Here is a 20,008-nt window from a genome sequence, read left to right on the forward strand (position 1 = left end):
GCTCTGAGCAAGAAGAGGGTTTTCAATCCATTATTTTGGAATATTTTCTGTCCATGTCCTGTAGGGAATGAGTCCTGAGGTATTACTGCCTGTTATATCTGAGGATCACTTGGCAGATTTCAGAGCTGGCCTTATTTACAGAGCTGTTCTGCCTCTGGCTCCATCGCACCATCCTTCCGTTGGGTCTGTGTGTGGCAGAAAATAGAAGTAAAGCAATGGTGGGGTGGGAGCAATCCTATGAAATATGGGCATAGTTTGATCTAACCCTGTGCAGCTCTGCTCCCTGGTTGTGTACTGTTTCCATTAGTGCCTGTGTGTTTTCCTGGCATGAGGGCCAGCGGCTGATAGCTTGCAGAAGCTGAGTTTTAAATGTGCCTGTTGACATATTCCCAGAGGAAAGGCTTGAGCAATACCATCTTCTCTGGGCTGAAGAAGGGCCCTGCAGCACTGATGGCATGTGTTTGAGGGCTAGTAGCTGTAATATGGGCTCGTGGCTCCTTGGCTAAAGGTGAATGTTACCCCCCTGTGACTTGCCTTATTCCCAGGGACCATTTCAGCTTTGATTTCAACTATGTATGTTCAGTTTTGATCCAAGTGTGGACCCAAACCCAACCAAAATGAGCCCAAGACTAGTCTCTCAAAATACTTGATACGGCAATGCCTAAAATGAATAAAGTGATTTTCTCGGCAGTAGCAACTGTGAAAAAGAGGATAGAGGCACAGAAAGTCCCATATTTAATTGCAGCTCATCTTTTGTGATTTGTCTCTACCAAGCTATGCTGAAGCATCGGCTGCCTCTGTCCTATCCCTAGGCAGAAGTGTGAATTTTCCCCTCGCTTCCACAAATACTAGTCAAGTGCACCGAGGGACGGTGGTTTTATTTATCGTATTCAAGGAGCCACAATTGGATGTTTCACAATAAACTGGGCTCAGCCTGTGATTTACAGTAATGGGGAAAAGCACTCTGCTGGCATGGCCCTGGTGTTGCCAAGTCTTGTGATGGTTGCAATGATTTTTCCTTACTGCCACAGAGCCTGGAGCAAAGTGTTCATAAGCGTTTCAGCTTGCTTTTTTTTTTTTTTTTTGGTAGTGGCAATGGAAGGCTTTGTTTTCTTGTATTAAGAGCAGCCTTCCATCCCTTAGGGCAGAACAAAAGAGCTTGGAAGCATGTTCTCAGTGTCCCCACAAAGACTCAAAAGGCAGCATGAATTTTTTTTATTTTTTTTTAAAGGAACCCCCAATTTGTTTTCCCACGATTGGTTTAAGTCACTCTGGCATGAGTTCATATCCTTTCTTGCCTGATTCATGGAGACTGGAGAAGGGCAGCAGTAGCAGAAGCAGCAGCAGCTACCTCCACAGGGCAGGAGGTGGGGTGACGCTACCAAATTAGGTCTGCAGGGGCGTTTGGAGCTAATGGGGTAGACATACACCTTTTGTTGCTGCTGCTCCTGTCTTTAAATCTTATTATCACTTACATTTTTAGGGATTATACCCATATTCATCTAACCTGGTAGAAGAGGGTTAAAGGAACCTGAAGCGTAAATGTAGCTCAAATTATTAAAATCAATCTTGTGGTGGTCCTATTTCAGTTCTTTTCAAAACTCTCCCTTCCAGTGACTCCTGGCTGTGGCACAGGCCACCTTCTCATTTGTAGCCTGCCACTTTCCCCCTCCTCTGCTTTTGGTGCTAGAAATCACATTCAACTAAACACTTCAGAGAAACACAGGAGGCAAATTGAAAGTGACTGGGAATAAAATAGATTTTGCCATGCGGGGGGATTTGAGGTGTTATACTGTAGGGGAGGGCTGTGGGTGAAGTGACTGAATCCAGAAACATATGGAGAATGGAAATGTCTGTGGGTGATCGTAACATCAAAAACATGAAATGAAGTCAGCTGCCGTGGTAGAAATGCAAGTTCAGGGACTCCGCTGCAAAGAAATGAAGGAAAATACAAGAGGGAATGAGAAACATTTTTCTGGCTTTCATGGCTATTCATATGGCAAGAAACCTCTCTTTGGGCTCTGGTTTTAAATCGTTTGTGTTTTTTTCACTGATGCTATAGCCTTAAATCATGGTAATATTCCTGAGCATAGAAAAGATAACTTGGGGACTCTAGTTTCAGTGACAGGAGAATTAAACACTGCTTTCAATGTAGCTGCAGCCAAAATCGTGTCTCTTTTTCCTCCCATCCTGAGCATTGATTCATTAGGCAAATTCAATATTAACAGCAGCTTCTTGCCTTGTCATGTGGGCCAAAGAGTTAAACCAAAACGAAGCTGGCAGTTGACTTTTATCCACTTACATCAAATTAGAGGAACTCTCGGCCCTTCATGTGTTCCTATTCCCTGAAAAGAGAGAAAGTTTGGGAAATCTAAAATCCCCGAGTGCCACAAAAATGTTAGATTTTGGTCTGATTCCCTTCAAGGAGATCATTCATCTCGCTTCCCACTTAGCCATCAAAAATGAAGTGGCCCGATTTCCAGAACCGCTTGGCAGCCAGCAGCTCCCTTTGAGATTTTTCTCCTGCATGCTCACACCCTGGAGCAAGAAGAGCTACTGTCCCTTCTGTGCTGTAGAGGGGAAAAATTTTGGCCGCTGCATTGAGATGCCTAAATCGGGTTTAGAAGTAATTTGCAACCCTAGCTCTGACCACTATGATTGGTTGTCACTTCTCATCATTCCCTCCAGATCTTCAGGGGTGGTTTACACGGCAATTCAGCTTCAGCTTCGAGTTGCTACATTAGGGGAGAAGGGTCCCGTTGCGATGCTGGATTGTTTTATGGGGGAAAGCAGAAACCAAGATGCTTCAGTGGGAGGGGGGAGAAATAGGTCTTTCCAAAGAAGATCGAAGGAGGCAAAAGGAGGGGACTGATTTTCAGCAAGAGGAGAACAGGGCTCATCTCACTGCCTCTGTGCTATAATTCAAGGCTTGTTTTTGAGACCCGTCACACAATTTCTCCTGCAACAGGACTGGGGGGGGAGTGTGGGGAGAAGGACTTGGTTAAATTGTAAATGAGTATTTCTTCAAGCGCTCTGAGGAAATATGTTCTTTCCCCGTAGAGCCTATACATTATTTTCATGTAGTTAACAGGGCCTCACATTTCCTGGAACTATCAACCAGACCTTAATTCTCCTCACAAGACATCCCTTTAAAATTGTGAAGCTCTCTTAATCAACCTTTGTATCAGCGGCAAATTTGCAGTATGACCTAATTTGAAAGATGTCTTGAAGTGCTGACTCAAAGGGTTGGTGAATAAAGGCCAGTCATTGCCGCTGTGACACTAATGTGATGCAAAACAAAATCGAGTTGCATCAGCTGAACATTAGTTTGCAAAAAATATTAGTGATTGAAACCACTTGCTGGTCATCTTTTATTTATACTTATGAAATTTATACTTCTTGGGGTCTGAAACGGCTCTAAAACAAACTTCTGGAGGAGAAGCACGAAGAGACTCTTAAATGGTGAAAAATCCCAGTCGGATCTATACATCTAAGCTGCATCATTTGCACTTCATAATCTCCTCTCTTTTATAGAGCAGGAGGCAGACACATTATTTTAGAACTTTTATTAAAATATTTATACAGCAACAGATGAAAATTCTCATCCTAATATGTCTCTTTGCATTTTTCAATTACATTCCAACTCTTTATCTTTTTTTTTCCCGTCTCTAATTGAAATGCAGACGATACTCCTTCATTCTCTGGATAAGTAACTGTCTCAAAATGACTAGCAGTTACTTTGGGACTCGAAGAAATAAAAAGGGAAGAAGGGATTTGGGCCAGAAATTTTATGGGGGAAAAAACATCCCTCACAAAGCAAGAAAACCCCATAGTTTTATTTAACATCTCCAAAAAGAAAAAGTGAGTATAAATTATTGAGGGTTTTTTTGCTATGATTTTATAGGGGCATTGTTTCAATTCCTTTTTTCTTCTTGTTCCCTTTAGCTTCTCTTTTTCATGCTTTCTTAAGGAAACTTATTTGAACTAGAACAACCTGGCCAGAGAGGAGCAGAGTGCATTTCTTTACCAGTTTGTCAAATATTGGCTACTAATTTACACTCTGAGGAGTTACCTAAGAATCAGGGGTCTAGGGATGAACCAACTCAGCAGAGCTATTTTTCCCTGCACTTTTTTTAAAAATTATTTTTCTTTTAAATTGAAATATCAATAATGCAAATCATCTAATATGTGCTGATAAAACATCTATGACTTTCCACTGAACTGTCTGAAAACCAGATACATACACACACAGAACAAGGGAGACAGGCTATTAGTTTAAAATTTAGAGGACCAATAAGTTTTTGATAGCAATGGGTTACTGTGCTAATGATTATTTAACTTGCTTCATGTAGGGTTAAGTACGTATGGCTATGTAAAGTGCAGCGCCTTATTGAAGTGAGACACTTTTGCCTCTGAAATGCTATATTCAAAGCAGGGGGAGGAAAGCAGCCAGATTATAAAAAACAGTTACTATATGATGGCAAATTTCAAGCAATTGTGAAGCAGAATCCGCTACAGTTAAAGAAGTAAATTTTGCTACTGAGGGGAAAAGAACCCAAACAGCCATACACAAACCCAAAATACTTCTGAGTTTCCTCTCTGCTTCTTCTTAGAAGCTATTTTAGTATGGCTGTATTTATTGACGGGTGCAAGCACAGAACAGGGAACACGGCTGGAGGTTTTACCTTGCTGGTTATTCTCCTAATTATTCTCATCCTTTCTCTTGGTGTGCCTTCTTTTCCTATATTTTTTTAATTTTATTTTCTTTTGCTTATCATCAAGATGTGTATTATCACAATAAGACACTGTGGGATCTGGGGTTTGTTTGTGTCTTTTTGAGCTTGAAGGGACACCTTCTTATATACATATTATTTAATATTGTACATACTATTCAAGAAAACACTGATCATTCTTTTTCGAGTATAAGGTAATGCCACTTCTAAGTTAAAAAAAGGGTAAAAGTAGCAATAAATGTTGGATAACCTGTAAATGATTCACAAACCTTTTTTTAACTCCAGCACTCTTCAAGTACAGTATGTTTGTGTTTTTTATGTTGTTTATTTTGTCTTTCTAAAGGGATTGCACTTGCTAACCTCCCAATTTTGGGTTATTTATTCTTTATGTGGCTGACTCCTTAACAGTGTTGCCATTTGTGAGTATTTTGAGTCCTTCAGCCCTCCTAGGAAGGTGTAGGTAGGAATGCTCTAAACCTTCTAGTAGTTTCCTGTGGGGAGAGGATGGCAAAGTAATGGCTAATGATCTGAAAGTTAGCTGGAATTCGGAGACAAATACCAAACATAATATATCTATATACCTATATATATAAAAGAGATTTTTTTTTCCTAAAAAAGAAGCAAAAAAAATGCAATGAAAATTTATGACCTTAACATTCCTTCAGGGTCAAGCAATTTATCAAATTCTCTCACTTTCTGGTTTCAATTACACAGCTATTGTGGAAGGAACTTATTTTAGCAGGTTCATTTGCCTCAGTAGGGAATACAGGACTTTGGCCTAATGCTTCACCTTTAGTGCAGGCCATTTGAGCCTTAGAACAAATACCAATCATCACTCTTTGGAAAAAAAAAAAGTAAAAAAAATCTGCATCGGTATGGCCTATTGGAATGGGGTTTCTGTCAAGGTAAACGGTTGTCGGCAATGACTGTGGTAGAGTGGCGATAAATCCCATTTTATTGCTGAAAAATTCCAGCTTCTCTCCATGCCTGACAGCTCCCCACATTCTCGTACCCATTTGGGCAATTTCTGTACTATGTCCATCTGGTTCTTATTACCTCTCAACCTGCCAGTGTCTGATCCAGAAAAAGTGCAGGTCAAAAACAGGGGAAAGAAACCAAGGTGATGGACAAAACAGAAAGAGAGTGATTGAGAGACCAAGTCACGCTTCCTGTTCCTCCCTCCCCAGCCAAAAAAATATGGGTTTGAGAGGAATAAAAAAATTTAAGGGAGGCTATTAGCTTAATTATAAAGTTGCTGTCCATGTCCTTAAAATACAAAATTAAGTAAGTAATAATCCATATGCTCCAAGCTTTGGTATTGCCACCAAATATTTGCCCAGGACACTGATGACATCTGCCCGAATAAAACCTTTCTGGAGAAATTGGAAAAGCCAAGACTTTGAATCCTTAAATCTAGGAGTCCTGGTGTGACCATTTCACGTGCAGCCTTTTTCACTGTGCCCTTGGCATTCGGGAGGATGAGACTTGTCTCCAAAGGTTCATTTGGGGGGTGCATATTGTTTCAGGAGAGCATAATTAAGTATAATTAAATTGCAATTTGAAAAAAAACCAACCCAAAGTAAAAGTTAAGCTAGCTTCTTGATAGAAAAATTAAAAGAAAGGAAAATCTTTGTTTCCATGCAAGTTTTTTGCATACTGCTGAACCCAGACCTACTTTAGAAAGTCCTCAAAACCCCCTACAATAAGCAGAGGGAGCTTTTGACAATTTTTAAAAATTTAAAAATCAAACAAATTAACCCACAACAACTGAACTGTCAATAAGTCAAACAAAAAACCCATGGGAGCACTTGCTCTCCTCCCAGCTAAAGCTATATTGTGTGGCATTTGTCAAAGGAGCCCCTAGTGCTATCAGGAGACATGCCCTGATCCACTTTCAATCTCTCCCTTCAAGGGAGCCTAACAAATTTAATTGCAATTTCTGTATTTATTCTACCTGAAACACCTCATTTCCCACCCAAAATGCTGCTCACTGTACCTTTTTCCTCCACAGATCATCACTACTCAGGTCCTCATGTTAGCTTACACAGCCTCTTCCCACATTCCCTGAAGATGCAAGAGAAATTAAACCCAACTTTTTGGAGCTAAAACTTCCTAAAAATCTGACTGAATTCCAAGCAGCAGAAAATTCAGAGTGTTCCCTACCATCTACTCTGTGATCCTTGGGGAGGAAAACTCTTGAGCATCCCACATTGGGTGTCTCATAGATGGTAGGATTTGCTGACAGGTGTAACAGTCTGGTCTGGCACCAAAAGGCTGGAAATTGTGGGATATATTAGGAATTATGTTCCCATGGCTTGTACAAACCTGTTTGCTCCCAGAAGCTCAAGATGTGGCTCTAATAGTGAACAAGACACAGGGGTACAGTTTTCAGAGGAGCTGGAGGAAGATGTTGCCATTGAACAAGGAGATAGGACAGAGAATGGGTAGGAAGGAAAAGGTGGGGAGAGTTCAAGATCTTGCTTCTGAATGGGTCACCTAAAAACACAATGTGCAAAACGTGACATCCAGCTCACCACCTGTCCTTGCAACTTCTCCCTCTGCTGCTGGTGCAGCCATTTAAAATAAGAATTTAGAGGAGGTTGCTTTGATGGGAAAAGTCATCTTCTCTGTTACCTTTTGGTGTCAGTAATGGCACTGAGAACTCTGACCCCCCAAGCTTAGGATTTGCTTGCATTTGTCATGGATTGTAGAGTTAGATTTTTAAAAAATTATTATTTTCTGCATGTCTTTTTCTTTGTTCAGTTGTGGGGGGAGCACTATGCAGATTTAGATACCAAGATATAAGAGTGTGTTTTGAGACATCTACAAAAACCTTGGCTTGATGAACCACTCAGCCACACTGCTTGATTTGCCTGCGAAGCCATTGAATACAAAAGAGGCTGACATGAGGGAAAGCCCCAACTTCAACAATAAAAATATGTCAGCATGAAAATGGTTAATGGTGAGTATTATAGCTTCAAAAGAGCCCATTGGCTACCCCTAAAGGATGCCCTGCAATTGTTAAACTCATCAGATGCAACTACCCTTCCTCAGCTAGCCCTTACATTTGTCTGGCTAAAAGTAAAAAAATACTATAATAAATCGGTAACATATGTTGCCAGACAAGAATAAGTGATATAAATAAAGAGTCAAGAGACATAGGCCCTCAAGAACAATGTGTAAAGATTTAAACTTCCAATGTATTAGTTAAGCTAGGAACATTTTAGGAGGAACTTGAAAGTGGTGTACTGTTTGTTTATATCATTCCTTCTCCTTTTTTTTTCCCCCCTCTCTTTTTTCTTCTCTTCAGATTGCATTTTAAATCAAAATGTTCTCCATGACTGACTGCTTTGCAGCACTAGGGTAAGTCCCATTTTTCCACAGCTTAAACAAAAAATATGCCTAAGAAATCTATGCCAGAAAGGCGTTTTATTGGGTTTTGGCTTAGGAAATAAGCACAATGTTGTCGGGAAGACATCCTCTTTTTTTTTTCTTTTTCTTCTTCTTTTTTTTTTAATCCAAATGTAGGAAATTGTGCATGTGCAAACACAGCTACTATGCTACTATCAAGAAAGCCAATTCTCTGTAAAGGTGACATGTCTCCAAACTAGTAATATATTAACAGCTGCAGCATTAAAAAAGAAAATATAAAACCAAATATGCTTTGAGACTAGGCTGGATGTTTTATTTATCTTTTTCTTTTATTGAGACATCCTTTGAAAAATGGCATAAAATAAATAGTTTTACAAAGCAACAATATAATCAATCTCTAAATGAGAAGATAAATCAAGGATTTCATTAACTGCTGGTAGCCAGTTTAAATTGTAGTCTTGTCCATAATGTCTATCTATCTATGTATGTCCAAGTTATATTAAAAACCTTTAAATGGCTTTGTAATATCAGCTACATCTAGCTATTATAATAATTAATGATACTGTTTTATAAATCAATATATGTATTCTTGATAAATTCATATCCAGTTAATGGTGTAATTTAAATAAAAAATTAATGTAATAAAGGACATACTGGAATAGGCAGGAAATCTTTAAAGGTTAAGAGGCAAATTTGTCTAAATTCTTTTCTTTGTACCTATTTTTCGAGAAAGCCTCCATTGAAATGCAGCTGATAGCAGGCTGGCTCTCCGGATCGCGCTCTTGCCATTAGTTTTGTATTAACAGCAGCCGGTGAGTTTTTGCAGCCACAGGAAAAGGGAAAGCCCCTTCAGCAACAGGAATACTTTTCTCCCTGGTTTCTCATCCTGCTGCAAAACTGCAAACAAAAACGAAGACAAAAGCAAAAAGAAAGAAAGTAAAAAACAAAAACCACTCCGGCATTTGGCCAGAAGCAGAAATGGTAAAAATGCTCTTTTTTTACCGTTCCCCATTGATTCCATATTTGTATTATTACAAGAATATTTTGCTTGTTCTATATGGTGTCATTAAAAAAGGTAAAATATGAACATTTTGTTCCAGGCATGAAGTGCATTCAGAGGAGCCTGGAAACCCTGCAGACCGTTCAGTGTAATAAAAAGCTGTTCTTTATCTCTTGTTTTAAATACAGTTAATCCTGTTTATTCAGCAAACACATCTAAGAGCAACTTTGAGGGAAAAAAAACAAAACAGAAAAAGCTGGAAATTGCCTTTTTCTATCTGCAGTGGTGAGAAACCGTGGCTCTGTTCCTTTGCTTTTATTTATAGTCAGTAACCACAAAATGTATCTCTAACAATAACAGGGATTTTAATAGGCAATATTAATTGCTCTTCCCTCAACTTTTGATCTGCAATGTTTCAAACAAAAGCCCGCTGCCTGTTTACATGCTGAATTTGTTTGAAGAATATCTTTCTGAAATGATGCAAAACATGACACTTTGTCATTTGGACTGACATGGGACAGAAATGTCATTTTAATCCATTGAGTGATTTTTTTTTCTGTTTTCTTTGGGGGGACAGTTTTTTTTCTCAACATTGCTCTGCCTTATTTAGAGCAGCAGTGATCTGCGCAGTTTCTTTTGACACTGATGGGTATTTCAAACCCTTACGCTGAGGGGAGGGAGAAAAAGGAATTTGCTGCCAGTCACAGCGGCAATGCAGCTCCATAAGCCATCGCTTATTTGCTAAAAGTTTACATTTCAAATGAGCTTGAAACGTAAAGGACTGTGTTTAGGAATGGAGAGAGAAAATAGAGGGAAGATGATTATGTGTGTGTGTTAAAGTCTACCAGGATATTGGTAATACAGCCATTTAAAATGTATTTTGTTTTTTGATGCAGCTAGGAGCAGGAGATTCACAACCATATATGGGATGCTTAATTCAGGCTTTATAGGAAAAACATCAAACAGCAGCTTACAGTAACATGCCGAAATACATTACACATTTTAAATATCTTCAGTTGGAAATGTGTGTTATATTTTTTACCCTCCCCTTCTGGGATCACTAACATGCCTCTCTCCAGACAAAGCAAGGACAAGTTCCATCTTTAAAAATTATCTGCCTTACAGATCACATTCTCAGGCATGTTCTGCGCTTTTTATTACCACGGATAACCTCTTAATGCTATCACAATTTTATACTTGTTAAGTGGACATCTTCCCTATATTTAACTGCAAACAAAGCGACTTCATTTTGGGGGGTGGGAGGAAGGAGAAATGCTTTGGGATGATTAGAAACATAAGTTTCTATCTTCTGTCACACCAGCCTATCAATTATTCAAAACCCTACTAAATTTAGATGTCTGTTCCTAAAACGTTGTTTGCACTCGTTCCCCGGGAAGATGGAGGCAGCTGATAATTTGGCTAAATTATGCGTTTGAGCCCAACGGTTACAAATGAAAGAGTTGAATTCGGGAGATTTATTTGCCGCTGATGAAAATTCTTGGTAGCAGGAACTCAGACCTACTCCTTCAAAGAGCAAATCGAGGGGTGAGATGGTGCCCACAGGTATTTATGTGGACCAAACCTCATTGTTACAGCAAATAACATGATGCATCAGTGACTCAGTGGGAGGTTTTACTGATCAATTAGGGACTGGCTACTGGGGGTGAAGGGCCTAAAGCAGCCCCTGAGGTGCTCTGTGCCCCAGGTAGTCATTACCTGAGTGTAAAGACCAATAAAGGGGAAATTATTGCCATTATTGGATCAGTTGTGAAGGATGCGGGGTGGATGACTCCGGATCAGGCAGGGTGTAATGCACTCACCCCAAACCTGCACTTCGAGCATCCCTGATGCAGCCCGGCTGCTGTGATGGTGTAAAATATCTCCCTTTTTCAGCAGTGTCGGGGTGTGATTGGCAGCAAATCTCCACTGAGCGTGGGCGTCCTCCCGTGCGCACCAGTCACAGGACGTGAAGGGGGAGTTTTTGTAATTTATTTTATTTTTTTTTATAAATAGATAGGCTCTGACAAATAACACCGCCTCTTCCCGAAGCTCCTTCGCAGCAGCAAACAGACCTCTGCTGGGTTTATCAGTGGCAGAACCTCCTTTCCTAAAGGAAATAATATTTTTGGTCAAGATATTGCAATAGCTTAGGGGGCAAAAAGCTGCAGATGCTGTAACAGGAGCAGAGCTGCTTCCAGCAGCCCTGGGCATGGGGCAACACTGAATGCTGCACCAGGCATGTTTCACAGGGCTGGGCAGGAGAGAAAGAGGAGAGCTGAAAGAAATGCTTCTGACTGTGAAAAATAACTGAATAAATAATCAAATAAAATCAAATCCATGCAACAGAAACACCTCCCTTTCTCTTGCAATGACAGTTGGTAATTGCCAAAACACAGACAGCCTTAGGCTAAAAAAAAGCAAGACAAAACCCCCAAAAAATCCATAAAGAATTTAATTTATATTTAGAAACCAAAATGTTTCAGGCAAACAGCACACAAATTGCAGAAGTCCTTGTGCAGTTTTCCCCCCTACCCTGTGCTGACTCTGAAGTTGCACTGCTAAGGAACATATCCCCATTTTTACAACTCTGGCATTTCCTCCCCAAGTGGCAATGGGGAGGAAAAAAACCCAACCCCCAAAAAAACCCAAAACAAAGGACGTGTGAGGGCTTTCATTTATTTTGATAATCCTCCTCCTGCTCCAGAGCGTTTTGCTGTCTTTGTCAAAGTGAATGACAACAATTTGGCCAACTCTCTCTGAGCTGCACTCAACAGTGACAGGCAAATTATCAGAGGCCCTGCACTCCTTATTATCAGAGGAGAAGTCATCAGGAGGACGTGCGGAGGATCCCTCTCCCCTGTCACTATTTGTCAGTGGGACAAGGGCCACTGCTATGGGTAGCTGACAGGTAATTTCAACAATAACAATTACTCCTATTACTGGTGTCATAAACAATTCGCCCAAGGCATGACAATAGCAAAGCTTTATAATTCAATGCCATATAAATAAATGCCAGCAGGTAACAAGTAATTTAGCTCCAATCAGGCCTTGGCCCTGGCATTAATATTGTTATTGCAAGAAAATGGAAAATTGAAAAAATTCAATATGTTAATGAATTAAGAGGGGTTCAAAGGCTAAGGGAGGAGAGGCATGATCCAGAATGGGGGGAAGGAAGAAAACAAAAACAAAAGATGCAAAATCATGCTTTCAGAACCAGCACAAATATGTGTTCGTACAATCTTATAACTAGTTTTTGATATCAAACACGGTCTTGCTATGCTGCCTTTCAGGTTAGGGCAAAAGGCGTGCAGGAACCTGAACCCCACCCCTTGCCTCCGTCTGCCACACTGCGAACAACGTGCATGAAAAAAATAAACTGAATTTAATGGTTTTTATTAAAAACAGAATCATATTTGAAATCTCATGCAAGACATAGATTTAACAAAGCTTACAGGTTTATTTACAACTCCATTGCTTTATTGTCCACTTCTTGCATGCTTTAATCTTTTTTAAACCAGCTCTGTTAAATCATTGATTCTCTATTTATCAAGAAGAAGGATTTTATTGCACTTTTTCTCCCCTCAAATGCCCTTCATAGGCCACAACGCTGTCAACTCTCTTATGAAAATGATGACCAGCAGCAAACAAGCTAAAGGCCAATATCTTCAAGTCCAACTTCTTGATCAACCCAATTTGCAATTTTACTATTTGTCCAGCAAGACAATGTGACATCAGGCTGACAGCAGTAAAAGAATTTGAAAATCTCTAATTAGGAGAGCTGCGGAGCAATTAACGCATGTCAAATTTCACTTCATCAAGTGCCACTCTAATTTTCCCACTAAAAATTAATGGACTTTTTTTTGGTGTATGTGTGTGTCTGTGTCTCTGTGTGTGTGTCCCCTCAAGGCAATGTTGATTCAAATCTGCTCAAGATGCAGCGTTGCACAGCTAAGCATCTTCTTGATTACAACCCGACACACTTCTAACTGCTTTCATTCTCACTGCCACAGATACTTTGTCAACAGTCAAATTACACCATGCTGATAACAATGCATAATGGTCTTCCTCAAAGGAGGCTCCTGTCATGGAGCAGCCTTTCATAAAAACCCACCGGTTTCTTCTCTGGGAAATAGATCTGGATGAAAGAAATTAAGCTTCTGTAGTTTCAGCCTTGGTTGCAATGTAATTTTTTTTTTCTTTTCCAGTTTCTTCTTCTTCCCCTCATGCTCTAATTTATTTATTTTTGTACCCACCTGGAATTATGGCAGGGAACTGTTTGAAGAGTGATACAGAATGGAAAATATTTATAGTCACTGTTTGTACAGGCTTTGCTTTAACCACTTTGCTCCAAGACATTTTCAAGAGCAATATCCTCCATCCAATACCACTCATTTAGTTTTTTTTTTTCCTTTTGTTTCTAAAGGTGCAGGGCAGCATCCCGCACTCTTTGCATAAGCACAAGCCCCACTGACGTCAATGGGAGTTTTTCCGGGGCGAGGGCTGAGAGTCTTGGCCCGCTGCTATAAACACGTTCGGACTTTCTCTTTTAATGGATGGTATTTAGATTCTGTGTGAGGCTTGTTTAACAGGCACATTTGCCGGAGTCCTCAAACATCGTGGGGCACACAAGACAAATTGCCTTTTTGTCAGAGCAGCATGGAGGGCAGGAGAGAAGAACTGAGCTTTTACAGGCAGTTTTTACCTTCCTCTCCCTGCTCCCTAACTCCCTTTTCCTGGGAGATCAACAGCAGCAAAAGTCAGAGGGTGTCATTGGGCAGGATTTCCAACAAGTAGAAGTAGAATTAATAAGAATAACATACTTCAGAGATATTAATGTTTTTTGTCTGTAAGTTTCAGAGCTGAAATATAGTTGTCTGCTCCCTCAGAGAGAAGAAAGGTTAGCACCCACAGCCCTGTCTATCACTGGGCTTATTGCTGCCAACCACTCCAATGACACGGGTAGGGTATATAATCCTTGGTGTGTGCATGTCAGTTTACACTATAAAAAAAAGCCAAAACCATACATTGCCTTTAATCTGAGCCATCTTTCCATCAATATCTTATTTCTTGTCCCAGATAAATGACTGATATTGCAGTGCCTGGTAACATGGGCTCTGCTTCTCCCAATAATTTTCAATATCTTCCCCACCTATATTCCCCCCCTCCTGCAGGTATTAACATTTTGCAATGAACTCTGTCTGGCATACTAAGAAATGTTAAATTCAGGGTATTCGGTTCCTGAATTCTGGATGTTCTCTTTTGTGTCCTCCACCTAGGACGGAGAAATGAGTCTTCTTCTAATGACACAGCCCAGTGCACACACAGTCCTCAAGCATCCCCAGACCAACGGCATGGCAGCCACTAGGCCTGCAGGTTAATATGTGTGTAAGTGCACTTCTTTTTTTTCCATGTCCTTCTCTAAACTTAAAAAGTTCTAGCACTGCTTTTAAACAAAGCAGAGATTATATACTTTGCTTCAACAACCCCTTTTTTTTACTAGGGGATGCCCTCACCCCTCCTCAAAAAATGCTGCCATAAAAACAATAGGCAAGGCCATAATTTAAAGAGAGAAAAATGTGATTATATAACACATCCTGCAGTAATCAATTTTACCTCCAATATCTGCTTTTGTTTTCAAAATGCTAAATAAACAATACATAATGCATCCCTCATCAGCCAAAACCATGAGGGCTCTGTGCTCAAATAACAGGAAACATATTCAATTTTCCTAACAGAAGACAGTTCATTAAGCTGTGCCACATCAAATAAAACTTTAATTTCTCCAGCATCAGAGTCGCAATGAAAGCAATTGAGGAAGATGAGCCATATGGTACTTCTATCAGCAAACACATATTGCTCATTCCCCCAAAGTTTTCTAATTCTGCTCCCCAGACCTGTGTAATATAGATAATGTGCTCTGAGCGCAGCAACCATGAGCTATCTGGTGTACACTTCTAATACTGTATTTAATGGGAAATAATGAATCATAAAAGCCTGCAGAAGACGGCTTTTGCTAACCTAAATCTCAGCTGTAATTTCATTGTTCTGTGCCTAAGATGCTGTTTGCCCTTTTCAAACAGCAGCAGTTGAACATAATTATGCTGCTACAAACCTGGGCTGCAAAAAGAAAGCCTTCCTAATAGAACCAAGTTTTTATTAACTCTTGAAATCCTGAGCTTGGGGCAACTGGAAGCAGAGCTGCCTGTCAGGTTTTAGGGTTCATTAAAGCACACATACATGTATATCTTGATTTCCAGTGCGCAGCCCCACAAATTAAATTGATGCTTCTCACATCGGGCCAAAAATGCAACAGGAGAAGGCTGTGAAAAATTAGGAAATCTTCTTGACATTGGGAAATCCGACACTTGTCTGCTCTAACATCTGTAAGTGCCAAAGAAAGAGGGGGATTTTTTCCCTTAAAGGTAAGTCTATTTTTCTTCTTCTTGCCAGATATAAAAATTGTGGTTAGTGCCTGGAGTAAAAGGCCCTCTAAACTTTATAGTGTTTACCCTCCATTTATAAATCCATAACGATCTATTTAATGATATCATAAGGTTAAAAGTTAAACAGCACTGTATTTTCTCTGCCTTTTTCTCCTCTGCCTTTTAGAAAGGCAGATTTGCCTATCTCCGAGAGACGATCGGTCGGGGTTGTTTTCTGAAGAAGCCTGTAGGTAAAGAGGCATCCATACGTTCACACAGGAGGATTCATAAAGGCAAGGACGAGAAGATAAAGGTATTATTTTGACATGATGACCCCTGGAAAATGTCTTCGACTCATCCCAAGTAAGCCTCTTTCTTTCCTTCCTCCACCCTCTCCCCCTCCCCTCAAAATACAGGGCTAATTTAAAACATTGTCTAGATATGCTACTTATACATATTGAAAACATATTTTAGTGACTGTGTTTGTTTTGGCAATATATAAACCAAAGAAAAACCCCAATTAAATTAAAAAGAGCGACTTTTAAAAGTTAGAGATTGCCTTTTAAAAGCTTATTAAAATCAGCATGTTAGATGTCTGTCTTTGAATTAGCTCCGAGGCTTGATTGCTTTCATTAAAGCTGCCTGTTTGGGTGCTGCTTGGTGAATGTTCAAGTCTGGATTTTTTCCCCTCTTCTCCCCCCGGCCCCGAGCTGCTTCTTACCACTTGTCAACTTGGATTTTCCCTCCAAATTTGAAAGCAAAACTTGGACTTTTTTTCAAGAACCAACAGCCACCCCCACCCTGCCTTCCCCCTTGCAAAACATCATGACCAAAATCATCAGCAACCCGAGTCAGAGAGAGACCAACAGGTAAAATATATATTAAAATATATATATTTAAAAACAGCTTAAAAAGAAAGACACGCCCAAAATACCCACCATGGCCAAACCGACACCCCCAAAAGAACCCACCCCAAGCCACCAAAAAAACTCCAAGCTATCACATTGCTCATAGCCCGTGAATGCCTTAAAAACAAATGTTTAAACAGGTTTTCTTTTTTTTTTTGAAGCGGCAGAAAACCTCTGCATGCTCCAATGGGTTACAATAACAATGCTCTATTGCAATGTAAAACAAGCTGGAGGAGAAAAAGGTGCTTTTTGTTACCATTTTATCAAAGCTGTTCATCTTCTAGCTGCAGGCAGCATTTTGCTGGAATTGCAGATATTTCTCTGTCCGGGCTCCTTTGTTTGTGCATCTCATTTGCATATATTTATCTCCAGCTGAGGGTGCTTTCAGCTCATTAAGGCCTCCCCTTGCATTATTTCATAAGCCAGCTGCTAGGAGGGATTTCACCTGTGGTGACTGAGAAAAGAGGGGTGAAAAAACCAAATTCTTCATTAAAAAAAAAAAGAAAACAAAAAAAACCAACAACCAAGGAAATCTTCTGACTCTCTTCCCCTATAAATGGGCACCATTTGTGTTAAACAGCCTCTTGTCATGATAGATGCCTCCTGGGGTCAGAGGGGAAAGTTGATTTGAAGGTCAGCAGTAAAACAACAGACAAACCAGACGCCAAACTGGTTCTTTAGCTGTCGGTGGGAGCAGTGGTACAACCAGGTCTTGAACCTTTTTCAACCTCTAATAAAACAGGGGAAGAATCTGAAGTGGAGAAACCAGGCCCCAGAGGAAAAAAAAACCAACCCACAAATAATATCAATATCGAGCAGCAACGGGAAACAACGGGGCAGCTCTCAGCGTTATGGGCATGCTGCTATTGTTTCAAGAGCTGGAGAATTAATTCCACTTATTTATTTAAGGCGTGTCAACTCGCTGCCTAAACCTGTTTCGGTGTCAAGATGAATAAAACTTTTATGGCTCATAAAATAGAGCCATTCATCTCCATGGTCTTTGTGGTGCCTGGGTTGTTGGGGTTTTTTTCCCCTTTCCTCCTGGTAGGCTGAGCTGGGCCAAAATCTCTGTGTCCCATCGCTACCAACTCACTCACAGGAGCAAAGAAAATTTGGACTGGGCATCTCAAGCTAAACCTCTGGGTTTGATTAGAAATGTAAACGTTAATTCATCATAGTCATGTGCAAAACCCCCACCTCCTCTTTTTCCCCAGCCTAAAACCTACAATGAATTTACATCATCTATATGGAGCTTTGGACCAACAGGTAATAAAATACAATAAAGCTTGCTTTTTATCAGGACACACACACAAAAAAATCCCATTAATTATGGTTCATGACTACTCTAAACCAAATGTTCAAATAGTAGTTGGAAATGATGCATAAAATCTCAGCATGTTCTGATAGGTTATAGAGTCAGTGGTTTATTGCAATGTAAAACAAGCCACAGGAAAAGAGGGTGGTTTTGTTTACCATTTTCATCAAAGCTGTTCATCATGTTGATATACTTATGCTATATTGTGACCTCTACATACGTTGCATTTCATATATTTATTTTCCAGGTTGTTGCCACTTTTGCTGCCTTTGCCTCTGAGAAGTTGAGTAATGCTCTGGCCCCTTTGAAATATTTTCTCATCTGCACTGAATTTCTGCCGACAAACCAATGGATAGATATGGACCTAAGAACTATTTATTATCATCGAGTAAGGGTTTTTTTTGACTTAATCTGAGGCAATTAGTACCTGAATAAACACACACTAAGTAATCTACCTCCTCAAAAGGTAATCAGACTTGAAAAGCGCTGTTTGGCTCTACCCAAGGAAAGCTCAACTTGATTAAAACGCTTTGGAGATTTGCTTTCATTTCTTCCCTTTTGCCCTGGAAAACATTTTATAACAGCCCAATAACTTTTAATTTCTCCCCATGACAAACCTGGGGCCTCTGTTGGTTGTTGCTGTCCTTTTCCCCCACCTTCCCAGATTCAGGAATCTTTAATCCCACTTCTCATTTTTCTTTCCCTCTAATCTAATCACTGATTCCTTGGCTTGGCCAAATAGTTAAAAATGTTAAGTGCTGCTCACAATTCCTGCTGCCTCCCCCACGTATCTGTCTCTGTTTATGGAACAGGCCCTGGTTTCCTCCTGCTCTTGTTCAGCTGTAGGTCTGCAGGTCAGGAGACTGTAAATACACACAGTGCTGCCCCAACCCATAAATCTGAGCAAAGGGCAGCCTTATATATTCAGATAAGGGATGGAAGGGGAAGGGGGGGGGGAGGGGAAATAAAAAAAAAAGAAAGAAGAGAACAAGGAGACTCTGGTCTCCTCTGGTGAAGGAGGTTCTTTGCTAGACCGTGAACCCAAGGTGCATGCCCTGCTACCTTGCAGGATGTTCCAGCCAGAGATGAATCTGAAATGTTCACCCTTCTTCCCACCCCACCTTGTTTATACATAAATCATTACAAAAAGCATTTTATTACTCTTGGGGCAAAGAAATTAAACACAATGTTTCGATGGCTTTCTCTCCTCCAGATCTTTGTTGGTCTATTTCCCATCGTCCCCCCCCACCTCCCACCCCCCATTATATTTCCTGCACCTCTGAAGCTTTCAAGGGAACAGTCCCCCCTGTTATTGCTTCTCAGTTCCAAGGTCTTAGAATAAATAACATTGTTATTACTCACTTCACCAATTTCCAAGAAGAAATATTGCTGCAGCAAATGCAAGCAGCACTAATATTTGCAAAGTGATAAATGGATTGTTACATACCTTCCCGTCTGTGTGGCCTCCAGCCATCCTCCGGCCGGCTACATCCCTCCTCGGGGTGGGAGGGAGGCTGCCTTTGAACTTAGCAGGGTCCAGACACTTAGTGCCTTGCACCAGAGCCTGCCCCCAGCCCCCTCCCTCGCTCTCTGATGGAGAGATAATTTTAAATGGACCATGCAGAGATGGTACCGGGACTGGGGGAGAGCAGGAGCCATGTACCAGGACCAAGCAGCCAAGTGAAGATGCTTTTGGCACACAATCAGTGTGTGGCGGGTTTTGTTAGGGTTGGGTGCTGCAGGGAGAGGGGTGAGGGACTTGGGATGTCCCCAGGAGACAACTGTTGCTCCACTGCCCTCCCCAGCTCCAGCGCACAGCTGCTCTGGTGTGGGTACCACATCCCTGGTGTCAAAACAAGAGCCACCTGTTCTTCTCCAGCTTCCAGTGATGCGAAAAGCGGACAGAAAAAGGCCTGCAGAGGAGAAAAATTATTCTTCCCCCCACTCTGCCCCCAAAATATCTCCAGTGCCTGAATAGGAACTGCAGTGGATAACTGAGTCACCAGGGATACACATGCTGAGTGGGGTGAAAACAGGAAGGACATATTTCCAAACACTACCTTCCTCACTGCTCACTAAATTTCATTAATTCACATGAAATTCTCAGCAAACTTTCTTAACCAAAGCTGAGGTTAGGGAGGTGCTAAGGCAGGGAGTAGTCTCCTGGCTTCCCCATCCCAAACCTGGTTGCTCACCACATAACTTCTGAGCTGAAAAAGAGATGGAAATTGGAAAATTCACATGGAATAATTTAAAAC

At 40.7% G+C, this 20,008-nt stretch overlaps 1 long non-coding RNA gene across 6 annotated transcripts in view; it reads left to right on the forward strand.

The window, feature by feature from the left end:
• Nucleotides 1–3,688: 3,688 nt before the first annotated feature.
• LOC121668699 overlaps nucleotides 3,689–20,008 on the forward strand; it is a 36,255-nt gene continuing 19,935 nt past the window's right edge. The window contains exons 1-8 of one of the 6 annotated variants that reach the window (XR_006017516.1): nucleotides 3,689–3,861; nucleotides 7,497–7,695; nucleotides 8,044–8,096; nucleotides 8,839–9,086; nucleotides 14,382–14,490; nucleotides 15,363–15,527; nucleotides 15,715–15,890; nucleotides 17,998–18,216. This is a non-coding gene — a long non-coding RNA (uncharacterized LOC121668699). Of the gene's footprint in view, nucleotides 3,862–7,496; nucleotides 7,696–8,043; nucleotides 8,097–8,838; nucleotides 9,087–14,381; nucleotides 14,491–15,362; nucleotides 15,891–17,997; nucleotides 18,217–20,008 lie in introns of all 6 variants that reach the window. The other 5 variants (XR_006017515.1, XR_006017518.1, XR_006017519.1 and 2 more) reach the window with 5 other exon arrangements.

The sequence above is a fragment of the Corvus kubaryi genome, unplaced genomic scaffold (genome assembly GCF_017639235.1).
Source record: "Corvus kubaryi isolate FWS band 111438036 unplaced genomic scaffold, C.kubaryi_AGA036_p1.0 37386, whole genome shotgun sequence".
In the NCBI taxonomy this organism is placed as follows: Eukaryota; Metazoa; Chordata; class Aves; order Passeriformes; family Corvidae; genus Corvus; species Corvus kubaryi.